General features: G+C 52.5%; 1 protein-coding gene across 5 annotated transcripts in view; it reads right to left on the reverse strand.

Annotated features, from left to right (window-relative positions):
- MIDEAS (mitotic deacetylase associated SANT domain protein) overlaps window positions 1-20,839 on the reverse strand; it is a 67,486-nt gene that overhangs the window by 39,518 nt on the left and 7,129 nt on the right. The window contains exon 1 of one of the 5 annotated variants that reach the window (XM_058739604.1): window positions 20,644-20,732. The exons of 3 other annotated variants lie outside the window; for them this stretch is intronic. The gene's annotated coding sequence lies outside the window, so the exon portion shown is untranslated. Of the gene's footprint in view, window positions 1-2,838; window positions 3,311-20,643; window positions 20,733-20,839 lie in introns of those variants that run through there. One more of the 5 variants, XM_058739602.1, reaches the window with a different exon arrangement.

Raw genomic sequence — 20,839 nt, forward strand, 5'->3', positions numbered from 1 at the left:
AGGCTTCACACTCTCACCCTGAGGTCCCACTGGGGTCAGAATGACCAGACACATTCTGTCTGCCAGAAGATCAACGGCAGGGCAGGGCCAAGAAACTGGGTTCACCACTCATGGACCAACCCCTTTGAAACCAAAGGTGCACTATGAGTCCCGGCAGCAGGACTCCCTGGGCCCACCACATGCAAGCCCACAGTTTCTTGATGGAGATCTTTCATTCGTTTGTTCAACTAGCATATACTAAACACCTACTGGAAGCCAAGCATTGTGAGAACAGTAAGTAGCACACATTAGAGCAGAGGCTAGGGTGATCCTGGAACGTACTTGCTGCATCTCAGAATCCTCACTGCAACTGTTTGAAGGCGGGACAGGGACTCAGAGTTTATGTTTTGAGCACCACGGTGCAAAATGTACACAAATGACTACATAAGGTGGAAATGAGTGTTTAGAGAAGACTCAAAAGAAGTGGCATTTGAAACAGGCCTCGAAGGATCAGCAGGAATCTCCCAGCTACTTGTAGCCATCCCTACTCCACAGTAAGCAAAGTTTCCATCTGGGACACCCAACTGCAGGAGAGGGGCTATCAAGGCCAGATTCCTGGACTGGGACCATTCCCCTTCCAAAACACAGTGCTCCATGTGCCACCCCCCCACCCCACCCCCACCCCCGCCTTCTTCCACTCCTCTTTTTCCTGGCTCTACTGGGCAGCTCTTGTCTGGATTCTGCAGTCATGGGCAGCCCTTACCTGAATCTGTAACTGTATCTTTTCCTTTTTCTTCTTTTCTCCATTTATTACAAGCAGCAGCCCACAGGGCTAAACAATTGGGTTATTTTTAAATCCCACATTTAAAAGTTGAATTCTCATCCCCATGGACATTCCAGGGCACCCTCTCCTAGCATAGAGTGAGAGTTCTGCCTGCTACTTGGAAAAGCCACACTGGCAGTCGGCAGACTGTCCCAAGCAAGCTGTACAGTGGTGGGGGATGGGGGGAGGGGAGGACCTTCTAGGTTCTTCACCACCTTGTCCCCTAGGAGCTACTCAGACCAGAGTAACTAGCCAGAGATTGATCCAATTAGAATGGAGACTGGGCCAGGGCCAGGCAATGAGATGGTTTATCACAGTAATTGAATGTTTACACCCCTCTTATTCAACGTCCAGAGCAGTAGGAAAAAGAGGACCCATAAATTCTCAACCTGGGAAGGTTTCTCTTTTTCCCCTTAGTCCTGAAGCTACCTAACTACCTGTGGAAAGGGTGCATTTCTTTGATCATGTGCCACACCATCCCTGGGAGGTTCTGGAGCAAAGCAGGTGGCTTCCTCTCCTCAGCAGGGGCCCCACAAGGGAGGAGAGGTTTCTCCTCAGAACTGCAGTTCTTCCACCTTCACCAGGCCTCCAGTCTCAATCCTGAAGCCGCCTGGACAAGGAGGCCAGTCCTCCAGACCGCCACCAGGCCAGGCTCCCCCTGCTGGAGCCAGCCAGACTTCCCCTCCCCCCAGCCACAACTGCCAACAGGGATCCCCTGCACACACGTGCCTGGGTGGCCTCCACAGTCAGCCTTGGCCAGCCAGCTCTTCTCTGATCCCACCGCCCCCCGACCCAGGCTCCACAGGCAGGCACACAAATCCGATGTGGGATGGTGGAAGCAGGAAGTTGCCACCAAAGTTGTGACCAACAAAGTTTTAAATGGGGCGAGTAACTTCCCCTTTCATCTTTCCAGCAGCTCGCTCTGGAGGCTGGGCTGGAATACCCAGTGGCCACCACTTTGAGTGGCAGGTACCTCCTCCAGACTGGCCTTCCTTGGGGCTGAGGCTTGAAAACCCCAGGGCGGCACCACGCCCTAATCCAGAGGTTTGTTTGGATGGGGGCCCTCAAGAGGGGCAACCTAGTGCACACGCTCCTGTAAGCATGAGTGGCGGGGGGGGGGGGAGTCAAACCACCTCCATCAAGCCGGCCATGTGCAGGGTCCAGACAAAACCCGGGCTCCCGAGTTCCGGACGGGCACCCCCAAACAGTCCACGATGAGGTGTGCGGAGAGCTCAGCAGGCCGCAGCGGCGCGGGCGTGCGGGGGCGGCCGAGAGGGATGACAGGTCTTAGGTGCGCCAGCAGCGCAGAGGAGCGCGGGGTGAGGCCGCCTGCCCGCCCTAAGCGCTCCAGTTTAGGCCTCTGCTGCACTTGCCCCAGCTCCCTGCCGCCCCTGCACGTCTGTCCCCTAAAGTCCCGGCGCGGGCACAGCTTCCAGGTCCACTTTGCCGTGCACACTGGCAGGACCAGGGGAAGGGGCTCCCGCGCCAAGTTCCTGCAGCTCGAGCGAGCCCCTCCCGGCGCCTCCCGGGCCTGAGCTCGGTCACGCAAGCCGCTCCCTGCGGACACCACGTTTCTCTCCGGCGGGAGGAGCAGCCGTATTCCTGCGCGGCCACCGACCCGGCGGCTCGGAACGGGGCGGCGGGGGTGGGGAGGGGGGTCCGGCCGGGGCCGCGCCCGGGTGGGCGGGGGCCGCGCGCGAGCTGCGTAGCTGCACAAACACGGCGGGCTGGCGGGGCACACGCAGCTGCGGGCTGGCGGTGCGGGCCGGCGGTACGGGCCGCGGACGCGCGGGCTGCGGAGCGGCGAACGCACGTACACACGCACACCCCGCCCCGGCCGCCCAGGCCGCAGAAGTTGACGCGCCGCGCCCCCCGCAGTCCCGCGCCCCCGCTCCCGGCCGCGCCTGCAGAGCTGCAGCCCGCGCGCCCCGCCGCCACCGCCTGCGCGCATTCCGGGGTCCCTGGGCCGCCGCCGCCAGGGCGGGCTGCTTCTCGCCGCGTGCAGGCCTCGGCCGCCGGCCGAGCACCCCACTTACCCGGCTCCTGCCCGGGCTCCAGCATCGGCTGTCCTCTTTCCGCCGCGGGCCGCCGCCTTCGGTCGCCTCCCAGGCTCCAGCCGCCTGCACGCACTCCCGGATTTTAAAAACAAACAGGCGCCGTCGCCTCCCCGCGGCGCTCGCAGGGCTTCCGCCAGCCCGCGCCTCCCAAGGCTGGGAAGTTTGCTGGCAGGGCCCGGGCGGGACGCGCGGGCTGTCACCCTTCGCTCACGGCGCAGGAGCCTCGGCGCACCCCGCGCCCGCGGTGTCTGCCTCGCGATCGCTCTCCCTCCCTCCGTGTCACCCCCAGTCCTGCGATGCAGTGTCAGGATTGCACTGCTCTGACTCATCGGTTGAGCTCACAGCTTGAAAAAAAAAAAAAAAAAAGAGAGAGAGAGAGGGCGAGAGGCAACAGCGAAGGAGGAGGACTCTCTGGCGTGCTACAAAGGATTGCACAACTCCGGGCTGGGAGCGCGGAGCGCCCAGCGGCCGGCCGGCGCGCGCGGCACGGCGGCGAGCAGGAACCAGCTCCACCACTTCATCAGCACAACTGTCTCGGGTCGGCCTCGCAGCCAGCAGGCCTAGCGCCGCCTACTTCCTGCGACCAAATAAGGCCGGAGAAGGCGTCTTCAAACCTCGGGCGGCTGTCCGGGCTGGGGATTTCCAGCAGACCTCACCTCCACTCCCGAGTGGGTCGCCCTCCTCCCTCAGCCCAGGCCGGCGCCCCCAATGGCTTTGCTGGAACCAACAGGCCACGCGGCTCGTTCCTTTCACACCAAGGTCAGAAGGAGACGGTGACGAAATGCTTGGAAACCCATCGGGCCTGCCAGGAAAGTGTGTATGTGATGTTAGGGGAGGACACAAGTCGCTTTCTTCCACAAAGAAAACTCTGGCTTGGGATACGGTAAATCATGCACAGCCCTCTCCCAGGCCACTTCATTAAGTTTCCCCAAGTTTCGCTTTTAGCTCACCAGGATCCTAGTGGTACAAAGGTTATTGAAAAACTGGCCCCAGCCCCTATAAAAGAGCCACTTGCTTAGGTAATGAAGAGCTCCTGGGTTTAACTCTGGCGACTGAGGGCACGGTGGGGGCAGCTTTTCACTGCCTGCCCACATTTCCCCTGCCTTCCCAGCTAACCGCCCAGGCCCCCTGGCTGGTGGGATGATGAGAAACATTTCTGCTGCTCTGGAGATTCTTGTCGGCCCCCACATTCAACTGAAGCTCCAGGGCCAGGAGAAAGTCCAAGGGAGATTCTTTCCATTTGTTTTGGGGTTTTGTGTTTCCCAAAGAAATGGGTCAGAAGGAAGTCTGCCCTTGAAGGAAAAAACACTGAAGAATACACTCTGTCCTGGCTGTTGCTTCCCCCTGTGACCAGTCCTCAGAAGCAAGTGCATCTCTTGCTGTCTCAGAGAGAAGGGGAGAGGCAGCAGAATGGGATTCTCACACCCTCTCTGAGCCTGCAGGGCAAGGGCCTTTGTCCCCAGAAAGCAGATGACAGAGACCTACCCCCCCCCCACCCCCCTCCTAAGAAGCACTCCTGTCTCTTCCTAGGCCACCCCTTTGCTGGCCAAAGCACCTGTGTGCATCTGGAGCTCACACCTCACCCAGGAGGAAAAGGGCTTATTCGTGTGCCATAGTAGGATAGATATGTCAAAATAATGACACCTTAACACAGACTTATCTTCAAAATAAAGATACTTATACCAAGGGACTGGATCAGATGACCTCTTAAAATCCCTTCCAGTTTAAAACCCATGATTCTGTGATTGTAAAAAGTGAATGGAGGAGCCAGGGAAACCACCTCCAGCAAAGAAAAGCCCAGGCACTCGGATTTAGCATCTGATATGACAGTACTGTTCCTGACAATTCTCAAAGCACGTCCCACACACAGCCTCCTCAACAACCCTGTGTGTGTGAGGGTTTTATCCCCCTTTGTTTTATGGATGAGCACACTGAGGTTCAGAGAGGTTCAGTGACTTGCCCAAGATCACAGGGCAAGCCAATCATCTGTCACTTCTCTCTTCCTCTTCCCATCTCCCCGAGAGGAAGACAGTGAGCCATTGAGGGACTGGGGTGCTCAGGTATGCAGGCCCCTAAGTAGAGGCTAGACCGTCAGGACTCCTGGCAGAGATACAGTGTAAAGCCTTTTTGTTTTTTCCATTTGTCTCATTTCTTCTTCCCCACTGACACCTCATCCAAGTGACGGAAACAAAAGCAAAGCCACTTCATGTTCAGTGCCCACTGCTGCCAGGTTTCCTCTGCAGGCTTGTGGCCATCCTGTCCCTCCCCCTAGGGCCTCCCTAACCCCTGACTCTGGAGGCTTGTGGCCTCCTCTGCAGGCTTGTGGCCATCCCCTCCCCCTAACCCCTAACTCTGGCTTCAAGCCAGCCTTGAGCCAGCCCCTGAGAGCCAGTGCAGATCAGCCCAGGGATGTTCCCAACCAACCAGAAAACCCAGCTGGGGAACACATTCCTAGAAGAGCCTGCCACCATGGAGCCAGGGCCCAGCCTCCAGGGAGTAAGCGGGAGCCACTCCAGAGGGCACTCCCCACTCCACCTTGTCGCGCCAGGACTTCCTCCCTGTCCCACGCTGCTGCTGCTGCTGTTGCTGCTGCTGCTGACCGCCCGCTGCTGCCCGGCTGCTGGGCCTGGCCCAGGAAGCAGCAGGAGGAGTAGGGGAAGGTGGCAGGGTGCATGAGAAACAGAAGTCAGTGACCTGAAGGGGTTCTGCTCATCTTGGAACAGCACATCCTTTCACCCCAACTACACTAACAAACTCGGGCTACTTCAGAAAGAAGAGAGGAAGGAAGGGGGCATATGTGCAAGAGAGGAGGGCTCCAGGCGGTCTCAGATGGCCCCTGCCTATTAGGAGAAGCCTGCCTCCCACAGGCAGGCAGAGGAGGGTGTGCACAGCCAGCTGCAGCTCTTCCAGAAAGCCCTGGAGGTCGGTTTTGCTGCAGATATGACAGTGCAGAATCACTGACATGTGAAGTGAAAGTTTTGGTTTTAGAAGCTCTAACCTCTGGGGCAGCCAAGAAGGATGCCCTTTAGAGAAGAAAAAAAGAACGTGTTCCAGGACCTTCCCCATAGAGTGGGCTCTTTTCCACCATGGACCTTTACCAACTGCAGGGAAGAGAGGAGCACAGAGCTCCAGTTCCCAGTGAGTGCGTCTGCTGAGAAACACTCCAGGAAATAAAGCACCCTTGACAGGATTCCAAACTCTGAGTCCCAGTGAAAGCAGAGGCTTCCTGGGACTGCATCAGTTCTCTGGACTCAGCTCAGAGTGAGTGATCCATCACTGCCCTGAGTGGCCATCAGCAATGTCCATCTCTGGGACCATTAACAAGCTTCCAAGGGTGGGGGCGCCTGGGTGGTTCAGTCGGTTGAGTTGTTCAACTCTTGGTTTCAGCTCAGGTCATGATCTCACAGTTTTGTGGGTTCAAGGCCTGCATCGGGCTCCACGAAGCTGGCAGTGCAGAGCCAGCTTACGATTCTCTCTCTCTCTCTCTCTCTCTCTCTCTCTGTCTGCCCCTCCCTGACTCGCACTGCCTCTGTCTCTCTCAAAATAAATAAACGTTAAAAAAAAATTTTCCCAAAGGTGAATTTTGTGGTATATGAATTATATTCCAATAAAGGTGTTGCTAAGGAAAAAAAATAAAAGTTTCCAAGGAAGCCAGGTTCTTCCTCCGCCTACCCAGCTCCATTAACTTTCTGCTGCCATCAGTCACTATCTAAAAACAGGTTTTCTCCCCAAGCCCCATGCCTGCATTCCTGTCCTTTTTCCACTGTCCGTTCTCTGTCAGGATCTTTCTGTGGAGGCCAGCACACATGATGTGTTTTAGTGAATAAGCAACCTTTACTAGAATGTGGGGAACTGAGGGTACGAATACAGTTGGGGAAATCACAAATCCACAATACTGGGTTCCTTATGTTCCTTATGTCCTCGTTGTCTTTTCCCTTTGCAGAGTAAAGGTACTACCTCTAAGACCTCATTACCTACAGTCTCAACAGAAGAAAGAGAAGTTGTTTAGAGCACCTGGGTGGCTCAGTTGGTAAAGCGTCTGACTCTTCAGCTTGGGTCATGATCTCATGGTTCATGGCTTCGAGCCCCACAATGGACTCACACTGACAGTGCAGGGCCTGCTTGGGACTCTCTCTCTCCTCTCCATGCCTCTCTCATGCGCGCTCTCTCTCTCTCAAAATAAGTAAATAAACTTTTAAAAAAAGAAGAAGAAAGAGAGGTTGTGGAAAAAAACAGTGAACCAGGACAGAGTTGGGGTTCTGCCTAACTAAAGCTAACACCCTGTGTGATCTTAGGGGAACCGACGCCTTCTCTGAGCCTCATTTTTTTTGGCCAATAACAGATGTACTGAATTTTGTTACATCGACAGTGAAAGAGTGCCCACCTTCTCAGGGCTTGGGAGAATCACAAGGGCAAAAAAAAAAAAAAAACCCGCTTTATGACTGTGTCACGCTATGTTCACATAAGGGGTTACAAGTGTTACTATTTTAACTGTTTTAGCCGATGTCCCCTTCTAAAACTAGCTTCTTCCTTTCAACAACCTAGTTCAGGCAAGATTTTTTTTCCCCCTGAAAAGACCTTTGGATCCACCCCCTGCCAGCCTCAGGGTGGGCTCTGCCCAGACGCTTTCCAACAGTGACACAGAGCTCCATCCGAGTGTCCTTCCAAGGCTTCTCTCCCAGTCCCTCTTTGTGTCCTTTCCACCAAACTTTGTCCACAGCGCCACCCACCCAGCCCGAATAAGGACACTCTTTTGATGGCCATGGCTTCTCCTCACTGCTTTTTGTCCTTTCTGAGGACAGGGAGCTCAAAACCACCCCAGCCATTAAGTGAAACCAGCGTGTGCTGAGAAGTCCCTGCACTGTCTTCTCTTCCACCCTTGCAAACCCAGGGGACCCACCTCCTCAGTTCACATTTACTTCACCTGTTCTGGGGCAGGGCCACACCAGCCCACAGCTGTCTGCAGCCTCTGGCCCTCCCACTTACCCTCGCCTCCACCTCTCTCTCTTGCAGGCCCGAGCCAGGTTCTGAGAGCCTTTGTCAGGCCTGAGAGGGAGCTTCCGCAGATGTCCCCAGTTGCTGCTGTCACTCTGGGAGAGCCGTCTGGCTGGGTGCAGGGAGAAGGACAAAACAGGTGTGGCTGCCAGGGAGGGCGGGCCAGCAGGGCCACGGGGGCAGGAACACCCTTTCTTCACAGAGCCCGGGCTGCCGGCTCCCCAAAGGTCTCCTTTCAGCACAGTGCCGTGCCTCCGCAGAGCCAGCCGCAGACAGACTCCATGACTGGCCGTTCTCTGGAGCTCAGCCTCCCCACCCTGTGGCAGTGGGCCAGGAGGAACGGGACCCACAAGATCTAGTGTGTGCAATGGGGTATGCTTTGGAGCATCATTTTTAAGTGAAAACAAATACTGATACATCATGGACTAGAATCCCAAATTCATGTTCAGGGGAGAATACAGGTTAAGAGCAAAAGCTGCACCCTGAATCCAAATCATGCCTCACGTGAGCTTGATGACCTTCAGCGCGTTATTTAACCACTTGGTTTTTCCATCTGCTAAATGGAGATAAGAGCTTAACAGTATCTGGCACATATGAAGTCTTTTATAAGTGTTGGCTATCACCTTCTCTCATCTCCTGATGGATCTCCCCGCTTCTAGTCTTGCACACTTACCATCCGCACTGCCATCAGGGCGGTCACATCCCTTTGCAACAGTTCCCAGCATCCTACTGCAAAAAGCTGAGACCGTTAGCCAAACTGTTAGGTGTATACACTTCAGGCACAATCCGGCCCTGCCCTACTTCCCAGCCCCAGGGCCACACAGCCAAGCAACTTGAAGTGCTCCAAGATGCCTGCTAGCTCACACATGCTCCTCCTCCCCCCACCTTCATCCACAGGTAAGCCCACACCCCAGTCTCCCATTAGACTTGAGCTTAATGACAGCTCTTCCAGGAAGCCTTCCTTGATCCCTCTAAGCAGAGGAAGGCCACTGGAATGTATACTGCAGGAGCCCTCCCAGATCTCCTTTATCAAGCCTGTGTTGGCTACTAAGGGCTCACAGCCACCCCCTTTTCTTTTTTCTTTTTTCTTTTTTTAAATAATTATTTTTGAGAGACAGAGGAAGGGAGAGAGCGAGGAAGGGAGAGAGAAAGAGGGAGACACAGAATCCGAAGCAGGCTCCAGGCTCTGAGCTGTCAGCGCAGAGCCCGACGCGGGGCTCGAACCCACGAACCGTGAGATCATGCCCTGAGTCGAAGTCAGATGCTTAACCGACTGACTGAGCCACCCAGGTGCCCCTGGCCACCCCTTTTCAAAGGGAGCCTTTGGGGGTGTCTGGGTGGCTCAGTGGGTTGAGCATCTGACTTCGGCTCAGGTCATGATCTCACGGTTTGTGGGTTCGGGCCCCGCTTCGGGCTCTGCGCTGACAGCTCAGAGCCTGGAGCCTGCTTCAGATTCTGTGTCTCCCTCTCTCTCTGTCCCTCCCCTGCTCACACTCTGTCTCTCTCTCTCTCTCTCAAAAATAAAGATTAAAAAAAAAAAAAAAATCAAAGGGAGCCTTTGTTACCAGAGAGCACTGCAGCCAATGATTGACTAGGGGGTGGGGCAGGGGAATGGGTCCAAAAGGTCAGGCCCCTTGCCTCAAGGTGAGACCAATTCTGTGCTGGTGCAATTCATCCTTCTGGGATCCCTGTGGGGTCTGGCCGAAGCTAGCTCCAGCTGCAACACATCCTTCCTTGCATAGCTTCCCCCCCAGCCCTAGCCTGCTTCCTTCACTCCCCTCCTCCTAAGAACACTTCCTAAGTCAATCCCAAGCACCCCTAACTGTCTCTGTCTCTGCTCCTAAGAATCAGAGTGGCCACTTCCTCCCCTAAACTCCCATGGTATGCCCTTGTTCATCTTTCCTCCATCCTGATGCATTGTTCTACACATCGTGCTGCTTACAGAGCTATCTCCCTCCTAGGATCAGAGCACAGCCTAGATCTTCATCACTTTGGATCCCTGGCACCTACACAGTGCCTACATATGGTGGGTGCTCAGTAAATGCCTGTTGATCAATGCACAAATAAAAAATCATATATGTGAGAATTTGATGTAAGCAGTAAAATGTAACATTATCATTATGACTTTTATTACTATTTCTTCCATTCCAAATGCACATTTAACATCTCTGAAATCGGGACGCGTCTTGTAAGTGATAGCACGTCGTGGTTAAATCAGTAGCATTTTCTCTTTCTTAGTTGTACATAAAATAATGGTGCAGCTTATAATTACTGGTTTCTTAGGTTCAATACTACTGCTACCACAACTACGACTACTGAGGCTCAGTCTCCTGGGTTCTGGAGCCTGCAAGGTGAAGTCCACAGAACTGAGAGACCCCGTTACCTGAGCTCAGTAGCTGTCGGGCAATCAAGCTTTCATAAAGTGACTTACAATTTCCCAGGGATCAGAAGGACCCCTGTTCCAGATGCCTCCAGAAACTGCCATGGATGTAGGCCAACGTGATATGGAACAAGCTCTGGACTGGGAGTCAGGAGGGCAAAGTGCTAAGCCTGGTTCTTCCTCTAGTTTTCTGGATGATCCCATGCAGGCTCTATCAACATGTTTATTGAAGATCTACTAAATGCTCGATGTGATTTGAGCCCACTGGATCCACTGGATCCACCCAGAGAGTAAGCCATTGTCCCCATTATACAGATAAGGAAGCTGACTTTCAGAATGGTGAAACAGCTCTTCCAAGGTCATACAGATGGAATTCAACCCCTGGACTCTCTGAGCCCTTCCCTCTGCTCTATGAGCATATGTCTCTGAACTTATGTTTTCCCAGTAAGGAAGCTGAATAATGAGGAGTTACAGACTGGAGGCTCACAATCCATCCTCACACCCAGATAGGTTTTATTTGACCCATATAATAATGCATTTGATCTGAAGTGAATTACAGTCACAACCAACATTTTTTCTAATCAGGAGATTTAAACGAAAAATCAGGATTTCTGGTTTGTCGTGAAAAAGACTGGAACACTGGCCACATTGAGCCCTCCTTCTTGGAGGCGGAGCAGAGTAGCTCCATGAGGTGAACAGCACAGCGTTAGGAGAGAGCAACACCGGGGTAGGAGCAGAGCCATGGTGGGACTCATACAACCTAACTCTCCACCCCTTCCCTGGCCACTGACCACCTCACTTGTGCTGTTTTCTTATACCCAGCCAGCCTTTCCTATTGAGAATGCCCCTGTTCCCTACGGGCCTTTGAGTGGGTGATCCTTGAATCAGATGAACTCCAATGCCCTCTCCAGCCCTGACAGCCTGTGTGTGGCTCCTCCCAGCATCTCCCCAGCAGCCCCCTCCAAGGAGGTCACTGTATGAACCTAGTTTGGAACCACTCAGGCAGGCCCCTGTCTCACACCTACCCCCTCTTTAGCTTCCATCACTGGGTCCCCAGTGCCTGTCCCTCTCCATTTCTCCTCCCTCCACGCCCAGAGCATCAGTCCCAGTCAGCAAGGGGGTGAGCCAGGCAGGTGTGCAGACGGGTTAGCCCAGGCCAGGGGTGGAGCCCCACCCAGGAGGGAGGGAGGGAGTGAGGAAGGCAGGGTTTTGTGTCTCCCAATAGGAAAGTAGTCTAAGGAGACGGAAGAAGGTGGGGAGGTTCCGCAGTCACGGAAGATGAACACAGGTTGACACATGAGGAAACACAAACAGTAAATCATCAAGAGAAAGAATGTACAGGTCTCAGCAGCAATTTAAGATATGCAAATTAAAACACCATTAAGGACCCATCATGGCCTGGAGTCCACGTGCAAATAAATAAATAAAACAAGAAAGCTGCCGATGGCAGGGCCATTAGGAAACAGCTGCACAGACATTGCTGGGCCACTATAAGCTGTTCAGACCTTTCTAGAATGTGATTTGGCATTGTGTTGCAAGAGTTGAAGACCTTGATCAGGTAATTACGGTTGGGAGACCAGATTCCACGAATATAATTGAAAATGCCATCACAGAGGAGTTTTTACAAGAGAGGCTCATGGCACCTGTATATAGACCCAAAGAATGAAAGCCATTCAGACTATGGTATGGTAACAGAAGGAAACATGAAAAGGCTGGCACATGGAAACAATCTGATGAAAACACTTGATGAAATCATGCTACGGTGACAAAATGAACACAAGGAAATAGTAAAGGTGGACCCACAAACTATGTTAAAACATCCCCAGGAACATTAGCAGCAATCTGAAGAGGATTCTGAACAACATAAATTGCTAAGGTGTAATGTTTATTCTAACTTGATCAAGACGGTTTAAATAACAATGATGGCGATGATGATGATATTGATGATGTAAGGGCCACTGAACAGGATTTAGTCACCATAAAAATACCCCAGCCAAACTCCCTAGAAGCAGGGAGGCCCAGGTTCCCAGCTTGATGAGGAAGGAAAAAGGGATGGAAATTGGGAGGGAAAGGGCTATGTCTGTGGGCAGAGGGCCCGCCCCAGAGCTTCCCTTACCAGGAGGTCTCTGAAAGACATCTCTCTCTAAAGAAACAAAATCACACAAATAAACCCACACCATTTAACCTCTAACGTCCTGGGTGCTAGCTCTTAGTGCTGCGTTTTCACTCTCAATTTTACTAATACCTTATTTCAGCAACTCCAGAGGTGACACCAGGGCTCTTTGCGGGCTAGCCTAGGAACCCAATCGCCATTTATAGCATTGTTTCTATGGAAATGTGTTTCAAGCTTCAAGAAGTCTAGCTGCTGACAACCCTGGGGCACGCACGTGGTCTCTAAATTAGGGAACTGAGACGAGCCCTACTTGCTGGGTCCTGGGCTCAGGAAGACAGCTTGTTACTTAGATTCTGTGGTAGTTAATACACACACCACCAGCAATGACCCCATTAGAGCAGGCTCCAGGTCGCTGGAGGGGGTGGAGATGGGACCACGGCATCTAGGAATGTACCTAATATTCTAGGGAAGCATGTGGACATTCTTTACCCCCGCCTCCAAACACACGGTGGAAGACTGGAAACCGGCCTCAGTACCCCTCATGAGAGTCCAGGTGAGCCCTGAGCCCACGTGCTGTCCAATTTCTCCCTCACCCTGGCAAACCTCTAGCCACCAGGCCCCACTTTAGCCTGATCTCAGAACAAAGAAACTCCAAATCTTTGACAGTTCTGGAATTTGGTTTTAGCAGATCGGTGCTTGAGATAAATCACCAGGGCCCCAGCAGGGCCTGGACATCTCTCCACACGTGCACTGCTACGGTGGCTTCTGTTCTAGCAGGCTGCAACCTGCCCGCACAAGGTCTGCCCAGGGCTCTCCAGCCCCCACCCACCTCAGACTCCAAACAACACCGAGGAGTCTCCATTTCCTGCCCTGAACCACACTGGTCACAGGGAAAGGAGGATTGCAGGCCCTCCAAATAGACACTCCACATGTCAAGAAAGCTCCCCACTAAGAAGAAATGGCTACACACACACACACACACACACACACACACACACACACACAAGCGTGCGCACACGCAGAGGCAAAACCAAGGGGGAGTGTTGGAGTCCCAAGGTTCTGAGATGCCAGAGATATGAGAAGGTGGTCAGAAGAAGGTCAGCTGCTCAGCCACAAGGCCACACCTGCAGCTACGAGTCCCAGCAGAGCTCATGGCAAGGTGGGGGTTCACAGGGCCCTGACTGCTAAGCCAGAGGTAGACTGGATAAATGGGGGGGGGGGGGGGGGGGGGAGGGGGCTTTATGAGGCTAGCAATAAAGGGCAACTCAGAGTTTCAGTACTTTAATAAATATGTGCAATACTGTAAACACCCAAGACACTAACTCACTAGGGCTCTATACCTGGGTGAGGCAGGGCTGCAGGAGGTCAGTGTGCAAAGCACACCCTCCCTGCTGCCTGCTGGAACTGCAGAAGAGAGAACAGGCCTCCTCCCTCTGTGGCTGAGACCGGGCAGCTTAGAGGTGAGTGGGTGGCTCAGAGTCGGGCCTCAGGGCCACACATACTCATGGGGCTGGTTCCCTGGAAAACCAGGTGTGAAGAATCGTCTGGGGGCTCTGAGGCCACTTGGGGGGGGGGGGGTCACCTGCATCAGGCAGAGTCCATGCCGGGAGCCCCAGAGTTATACAGTCAGACAGTCTGTGAAGTCAGGCCTTCCATTACTAAAAGACTCCGTTAGCCAATCTGAATTCTCCAGCCCCTGCAGTGCAGGTGGCTGATAAGACACAGCAGTTCTGTCTTCCCCGTGGTAACAGATGCGAGGCTTGGAGGTTCCTCCCCCTGGCCTTCCCACCCACATCCAAAGTCTTTGCTACCTTAAGGTCTTTTTTAAAAAAAAAAAAAGCATATAAATTACATACATTACTAAAACAATTGCAAACACACAAATACTCTATTCATAACCACTTCACCTAAATCCAGTATTTACCTTATGCCAATTTATACCATGCCCAATGTAATCAGTTTTTACCCACTGAAGTATGTGTGCAATTTTGCCTGCTAAAACAGAAACCATTTTCACCAAAATTCATCAACATTTTCCTGTGAATTAACATCACCTTCATATTGATTTAACAATGGCACAATATTCCACTGGATCTAGGTGTCATGAATTCATGAATTATATAGCCATGTGGAACATTTAGGCTGTTTAAACAGCCTAATTTTGCTATTTTAAACAATATTGCTATAAATATCTTTATGTCTATAACTCTTTTCCTCTTTAGAATCATTTCCTTAGAATTAATTGCCAAGAGTAATACTGATAGGTAAAAGGAAATTGACATTTTTTAATGGCTTCAAGTTCTACTTTTTAAAAATATATTGTTGTATGTGAGTTACCGGGATTGCCTATTTTCCAAGATAGTTTTCCTGACAATATCTCTCAATGCTAGCAATCAAGTTCTACTCTTAAAATCTGCTTTCCCTAAGTCCCCAGTGGGTCTGGCATCTGGAGTACACATCCTAGGATTGAATGTTGGAGGTAACTCAATCAATTTGCTGTGGAGTATGACGAAGGAGGACAGAGAGATGTAGGTAGGGAGGTAGAGAACTGGGATGGACAGGAGGGGGGAGCAGGTCCCGTGGAGGCAGAAACAAAGGCAGATCCCACATGCTGTCCCTTCCAAAACAAGCCAGTACTTCCCTAGACATCAAACCCGCTCCAACACCCAAGCTCCTCCCCAGGAGCCAAGAACAAAAACACATTTCGATGGATTCCTAAATGACATCTTAGAAATACTACATGCTTCTAAGTTCTGGAAACATATTCTGCAAACAGCATAAGTCATGCACTCATCACTGGTCAAGCAGACCCATGCACGTGTGGGCTCAGTCCTAAGGGCGGTTCAACTTGAAGAAAGTCCACCTCATCCGCCGTGGCAGGAAGATGCTGCTCCACAGAGCTCTCTAAGTGGCAGACCCCAGACAACTGTTGTGGAATTTCTCAGCGGGAAAGAACCACATGTAGTTTAAGTCTCTCATAGACAAACTGAGACCCCAAGTCCCGGCTTTGGGGCTCCCACTGTATGCTGCAATCATAGCCAGGAGGATCTGTTCCTCTTCCCCCACAACAGGAAGAGCCATGGCTGGTCCTGTCACCAGATTAAATAAGGCGTTTATTTTAAAGAACCTCAGTCTCTTCTTTCGTGGTCTGCTGACTTGTTTTCCCTAGTTCCTTCCCTGTGCAAAGCCAGAAGACAGTGCCAGCCATGGAAACTAAGGAATCCTCTAAGGGAAGCTGGTATTGATCCTTTTCTTACGGGTTGGGACCAGTGAGGAGGGTGTCACCTTTAACCAGCTCCTTCTCACAGATGCCTCCTCAGAGTCCTTCTCAGGGTGAGGTGGACCCAGAAGCCATGCTTTGTGCCACTAGATCCCCTTCCCACCCTTCACCAGGGCCTAGTGGGCAGGCTCAGTGGAATAGCAAAGCCACCAAAGCAGTGGTTCCACCAGTAGGTGCAAAGGGAGGCTTCCATGTAGACAAACAGTTCACCCACCACACACGTCCACGCCAGGCCCTGGGCCTGCCCACTGCTCTCTCACATCCCCTCAGGCTGTCCTTCCAGCCCCATCATGGGACACCTACTGTGTGCCAGGCGCAGTTCTGCACCAGCGAGGAGCCACGCACACCTGCAGGGGATGCCAGTCCTACCGCGGGGAAGTTCCGCTGCCGACGCTAAGGTGGAGGCTCAGGAAAGCGGTAGGGAAGTAGGTGACTTCTGGTGGATCCTGTGGGCATCTGCCAGGAGGAAAAGGGCAGGGCGGACATTCCAGGGAAAGGAAGCAACAACACACAAGGCACAGAGGAGCAAAAGTGCATTAAACAGCAGAGAGAACACAACCTGCCACGCTGGGAGGGCGGAGGGGATGGCAGGAGAAGAGGTGGAAGGGTGGACGAGGCCTCCAAAGTGGGCCTCGCGCGCCATTCCGAGCTTTCTCCTGCAGGACCTGGCAGCTCTCAAAGGTTTTTAAGAGGGGGGACGTGTTCACAGCTGTGTTTCAGTAAAATAACCAGGTCCTTCAAGCCCGCTTTTCCATTTCGGTGTTGCTTGTAACACGATTTCATTTCATCGGGCCAAGAATGCACAAGTCAGTATCAACTCTAGTTCCTGCCAGAGTACTAGCCAGGAACACCCCAGCTTGTCCTTCCCAAGGGCCATCCTGACCCCACACTGGTGACCAAGACCCCCTTGGAATCGCCTCTAGTCCAGGTGTAAGAACCTAGCCCACGATACATCCAGCTTTGTGGAGGCAGCAGGCTCCTACTTCTAGGCACCAGGAAAGAGACTCTTAGAAGGCTGGCAGTCATCACAGCCTGAGCCCAGTAAGTTCAAAACTACATTTTTCTTTTTCTTTTTTTTTTTTTTAATGTTGATTTATTTATTTTGAGAGACGGGGCAGGGAAGGGGCAGAGAGAGAGGGAGAGAGAATCCCAAGCAGGCTCCGCACTGTCAGTGCAGAGCCCGACATGGGGCTCAATCCCACCAACCGTGAGATCATAACCCGAGCCAAAATCAAGAGTCTGCTGCGGCAGCACACCTGTAATGAAACTCACTAGTTTGGATTTCCGCAGCAAAGCATATGCGTATTCATACTAAAAGGGATAAATAGGGGCGCCTGGGGGGCTCAGTCGGTTAAGTGTCCAATTTCGGCTCAGGTCATGATCTCACAGCTGGTGGGTTCAAGCCCCCCGTTGGGCTCTGTGCGGACAGCTCAGAGCCTGGAGCCTGCTTCGGATTCTGTGTCTCCCTCTCTCTCTGCCCCTCCCCTGCTCATGCTCTCTCTCTCTCCTTCAAAAATCAATAAACATTAAAAAAAAAAAAAAAAAAGTCGGGCGCTCAACTGACTGAGCCACCCCGGTGCCCCTTTTTATTTTTAAAGGAAATTAATTCCTTCGTCTAAGGCTATTGGAACTGAATGATCAAGATTTCAGTCAAGGTGCCCTTGCTTCAAAGAGCTACAACCAGAGGATTTGAGGATAAGAAGAGAGTCAGTGCTCCCCTAACCCAACACGCTCTCATTGTGTGGATGAGGAGACCCAGCAGCCCCCGGCACACGAAGCCCTTGCTCCTTTAGCTCTCTCTCTCTCTCTCTCTCAGGCAGGATCCTGGGTAGAATATTTTCAGAACTGGAGAGGTGCCCAGTCTTGTTGCTTTGGACAGCTTGGGCACCAGGGACCTCAGTCATTCCACAAACCAAGCCTGAAGCCAGAACTCCAGCCTCCACTCTGAAAAGCAAGGTTGGACCTCCCAAATACCTCACGGCCCGGAGAGTCTTGCCCAAGCCCAGAGGAGAAACAGAATTCAAGCTGTAACTGCCTGTTAGCCAGCGAGAGCCAAGCCTTGGACTCTGTCCTCACAAGGCAGCGCTGAAGTTTTCCAAGTGGAATCAAATGTGCAGGGAGGACCCAGATGCTGGGATGACCTCTCTTTTCCACTGGAATCATTCAGACTCCAGAGGAGAAATCCCATCGCTAATGAAGTGCTTAGTTCTCCGGAGCATGTAAGAATCCTGCAGTTTAGCTGGAGGCCAAAAGAGTCAGAAAAATGTCAAGAAAGATTAAGATCAAGATGTAGATATTTTCAGTGGCCTAAGGGGGAGGCTCCGTCTCCTCCTCCCATGTCCACTCTCAGGGACGTGGCACTGTGAATCCTGGTGGGAGGCAGAGTTCCACCTGCTGCTAGGCAAGCTGGAACCTCAGGGCCTCATTCTTCAGTACCGCCCAGCAGTGAGAACATGGGCATGGGACCTGAGCTGGACAGCCAGACGCTCAGCCTGGGTTCTGCCAGTGGAGTGAGTGGCAAGGAGACTTCAGAACTCACTCCGGAGGGGGTGGCAGCGTCCAGCTCAGCTGGCAGCAGTGATGCCTCCACTTTGGTGCCAGCCACCCAACTGCCCACAGGTCCCGATTGATTTCTGAGCCTTTGTTCTTCAGGCTTTCAGTGAGCCACCACGTATCCTTCCAGTTCATTCTTTTTCTCCTGAATGTAGCCGAGTCCTAAGACCTGGACCGCCCCACCATGTTCACAATGCTTCCTCTGGCCCCCCAAGATAATACCTACACTCAAGCTTCTGTCTTCTCCTCTGTGAAAAGAGTCTAACTTAAATTGCCACACATCCGAGAGGACTGCAGCCACCTAGTAGTCACAAATACGGACAAATGCCATAAATGCTGAATGTAACAGCCTCCCTGTCCCTGGTTCTACTGGCTTGGGGCATTAATATCAGAAATGAAAGGCGCTGACGCTCCCTTGGATGCCTCCCTATTTCTCTACCCAGGTGGATGTGGCGGCAGGAAACCTGGGTTCTAGAACTTGCAAGTGCCACTGCAACCCTGCGGCAGGTGACGCCCGCCCTGCCAATCTCACAGGGAGGTGAGACCAAATGAGAAGCCCCCATGACACAGCCCCATTAGCCCCTAATTCCCAAGTCAATCATTCTTTTCAGTCTTCTCTTTCTTGATGCCAACAGTCGATGGATTTCAACTCAATTTAATAAATACTTATGGAGAACTTTCTATGTGCCACATGCCATACTAGGTGCACAAAATCATGGTCCCTGTTTTCATCAAATGCAGAGTTCCCTCTTCCCTCAGCTTCTATGACACCGTGCTCTCCTGGGGTTCTTCCTTCCTCACCACTGGTTCCTTCTCAGTCTCTACTGCTGATTCCTTTACACCGTGCCTCTTCAATGGTGATCCCCTCACCTCCTACTGTGTCTCTCCATGCTGCCATCGGCTTCCATGATGCCGTCAGCTTCCCTGTCTCCAAGTGCCTTCTATGTTCCGGGGATCCCCAAATGTCTGCTCCAGAAAGTCTGACAGACAGAGGGGTTGAAGGGAGGTAATCGGGTTTGGAACTTGTCTTGAAGTTGACACAGTAAGTCATCATTTTTACTTAAATGGTTTATTTGGGATGGCTTAGTTAGGATTCACAGAGGGCAACACCCTCCCTCGCCATCACTGGGGGATCTCCTGCCCCAGACCCGTATGTCCAACTGCCCGCTAGACATCTCTCTCGGATGTCCCAGAGTACCTCCAACTCAACAGGTCTGAAATTAGACTCATTGTCTCTCCCCAAAAATCTGTTCTTCTTCCTATGTCTCAAGTAGACACCTGAGCAAACACTTCAACTTCTCCCTTGCTCTATACATTTGATTGGTCCTCACGGCCTGTCCACCCAACTCCCTGATGCCTTCCTAATCCAGCCCCTCCCTCCTGCACCACTCTGGCTTAGATTCCTCCATCTTGCCCCAATGACTGCAGTGACCTCCTCTCTGGTCTCTTTGCTGCCCATCTTCCCCATCTCCAGTCATGCCTCCACATCACAGCTGAATGAATGATCTTTCAAAATGAAAATCTCTCTCTCTCTCTCTCTCTCTCTCTCTCTCTCTCTCACACACACACACACACACACACACACACAGCCAGTCCTCTGTGGCTCCTACTGCCCTCACCTAAGGTCCAAACCTCTTAGCCGACACAAAAGGCTGGCACGTGACCCGGCCCCTGCCTGCCCCTTTCAACACCCTGTCCCACCAGTGCTCCATCACACCCTGCTGCTTGCAGTTCCCGAGGGGACCATGTCATGCCTCTACTGCAGTTGCCTGAGCTGCTCCCCATGTCGAGAATGCCCTGAGTCTCTTTGCTACCTGGTGGACACCTACTCATTTCTTAGGACTCCGCTCACAATCAGGTCCTCCAGGAAGCTTCTCATTCATTAATTCCACAGCATTCACCAAGCACAGGTACCATGAGAGGCACCGGGGCCACCCTGGACCTGTCTTAACATTCCTCTCTCCTCTGGCCTGGCAGAAGTGACCAGCTCCTCCTCTAAGCCCAGCAGACCCCTGAGCACATTGACAGTGACAGCGTGTCACTAATTGCTCTGGCTTTTGCACATGTCTGTCTCCCTCACAAACCATGAACACCTTGAAGGGGGAGGCTGGATCTTCTTGATCTCTGTATGCCGAGTACCTAGCACAGAGCACACAGTAGGGATTCAATAAATGCATGTCGCATGAGTGAGTAAAAGAATCAAGAACGTGAGGTAGGGGCGCCTGCGTGGCTCGGTCTGTTAGCTGTCCAACTTCAGCTCAGGTCCCACGATCTCCCGGTTCGTGGGTTCGAGCCCCATGTTGGGCTCTGTGATGACAGCTCAGAGCCTGGAGCCTGTTTAAGATTATGTCTCTGTCTCTCCCACTCGTGCTCCCCCCCCACCTCAAAAATAAAATAAACATTAAAAAAAAAAAAAAGGAACGTGAGGGAAAGTACCCTGTAAACCACGCTGGGCACGGTTACCTCTGCTACTGCTCTGGCCGGTTTTCTTCTTCTCTGTCCCTGGACAAGTCAGATCCTAAATGCCAGCTGGGCGGTTCAGCACAACCTCCCTGGAGAGATGGTGGAGGAAATGCTGAGCCTTTCACCATGTCTAGTGCAAGTGGAAGTGGGGTTGGGAGTGGCTGTTGACTCCTAAGTTGTCACAGAACACCTGCTA

Source organism: Neofelis nebulosa, chromosome 7 (assembly GCF_028018385.1).
Source record: "Neofelis nebulosa isolate mNeoNeb1 chromosome 7, mNeoNeb1.pri, whole genome shotgun sequence".
NCBI lineage: Eukaryota > Metazoa > Chordata > Mammalia > Carnivora > Felidae > Neofelis > Neofelis nebulosa.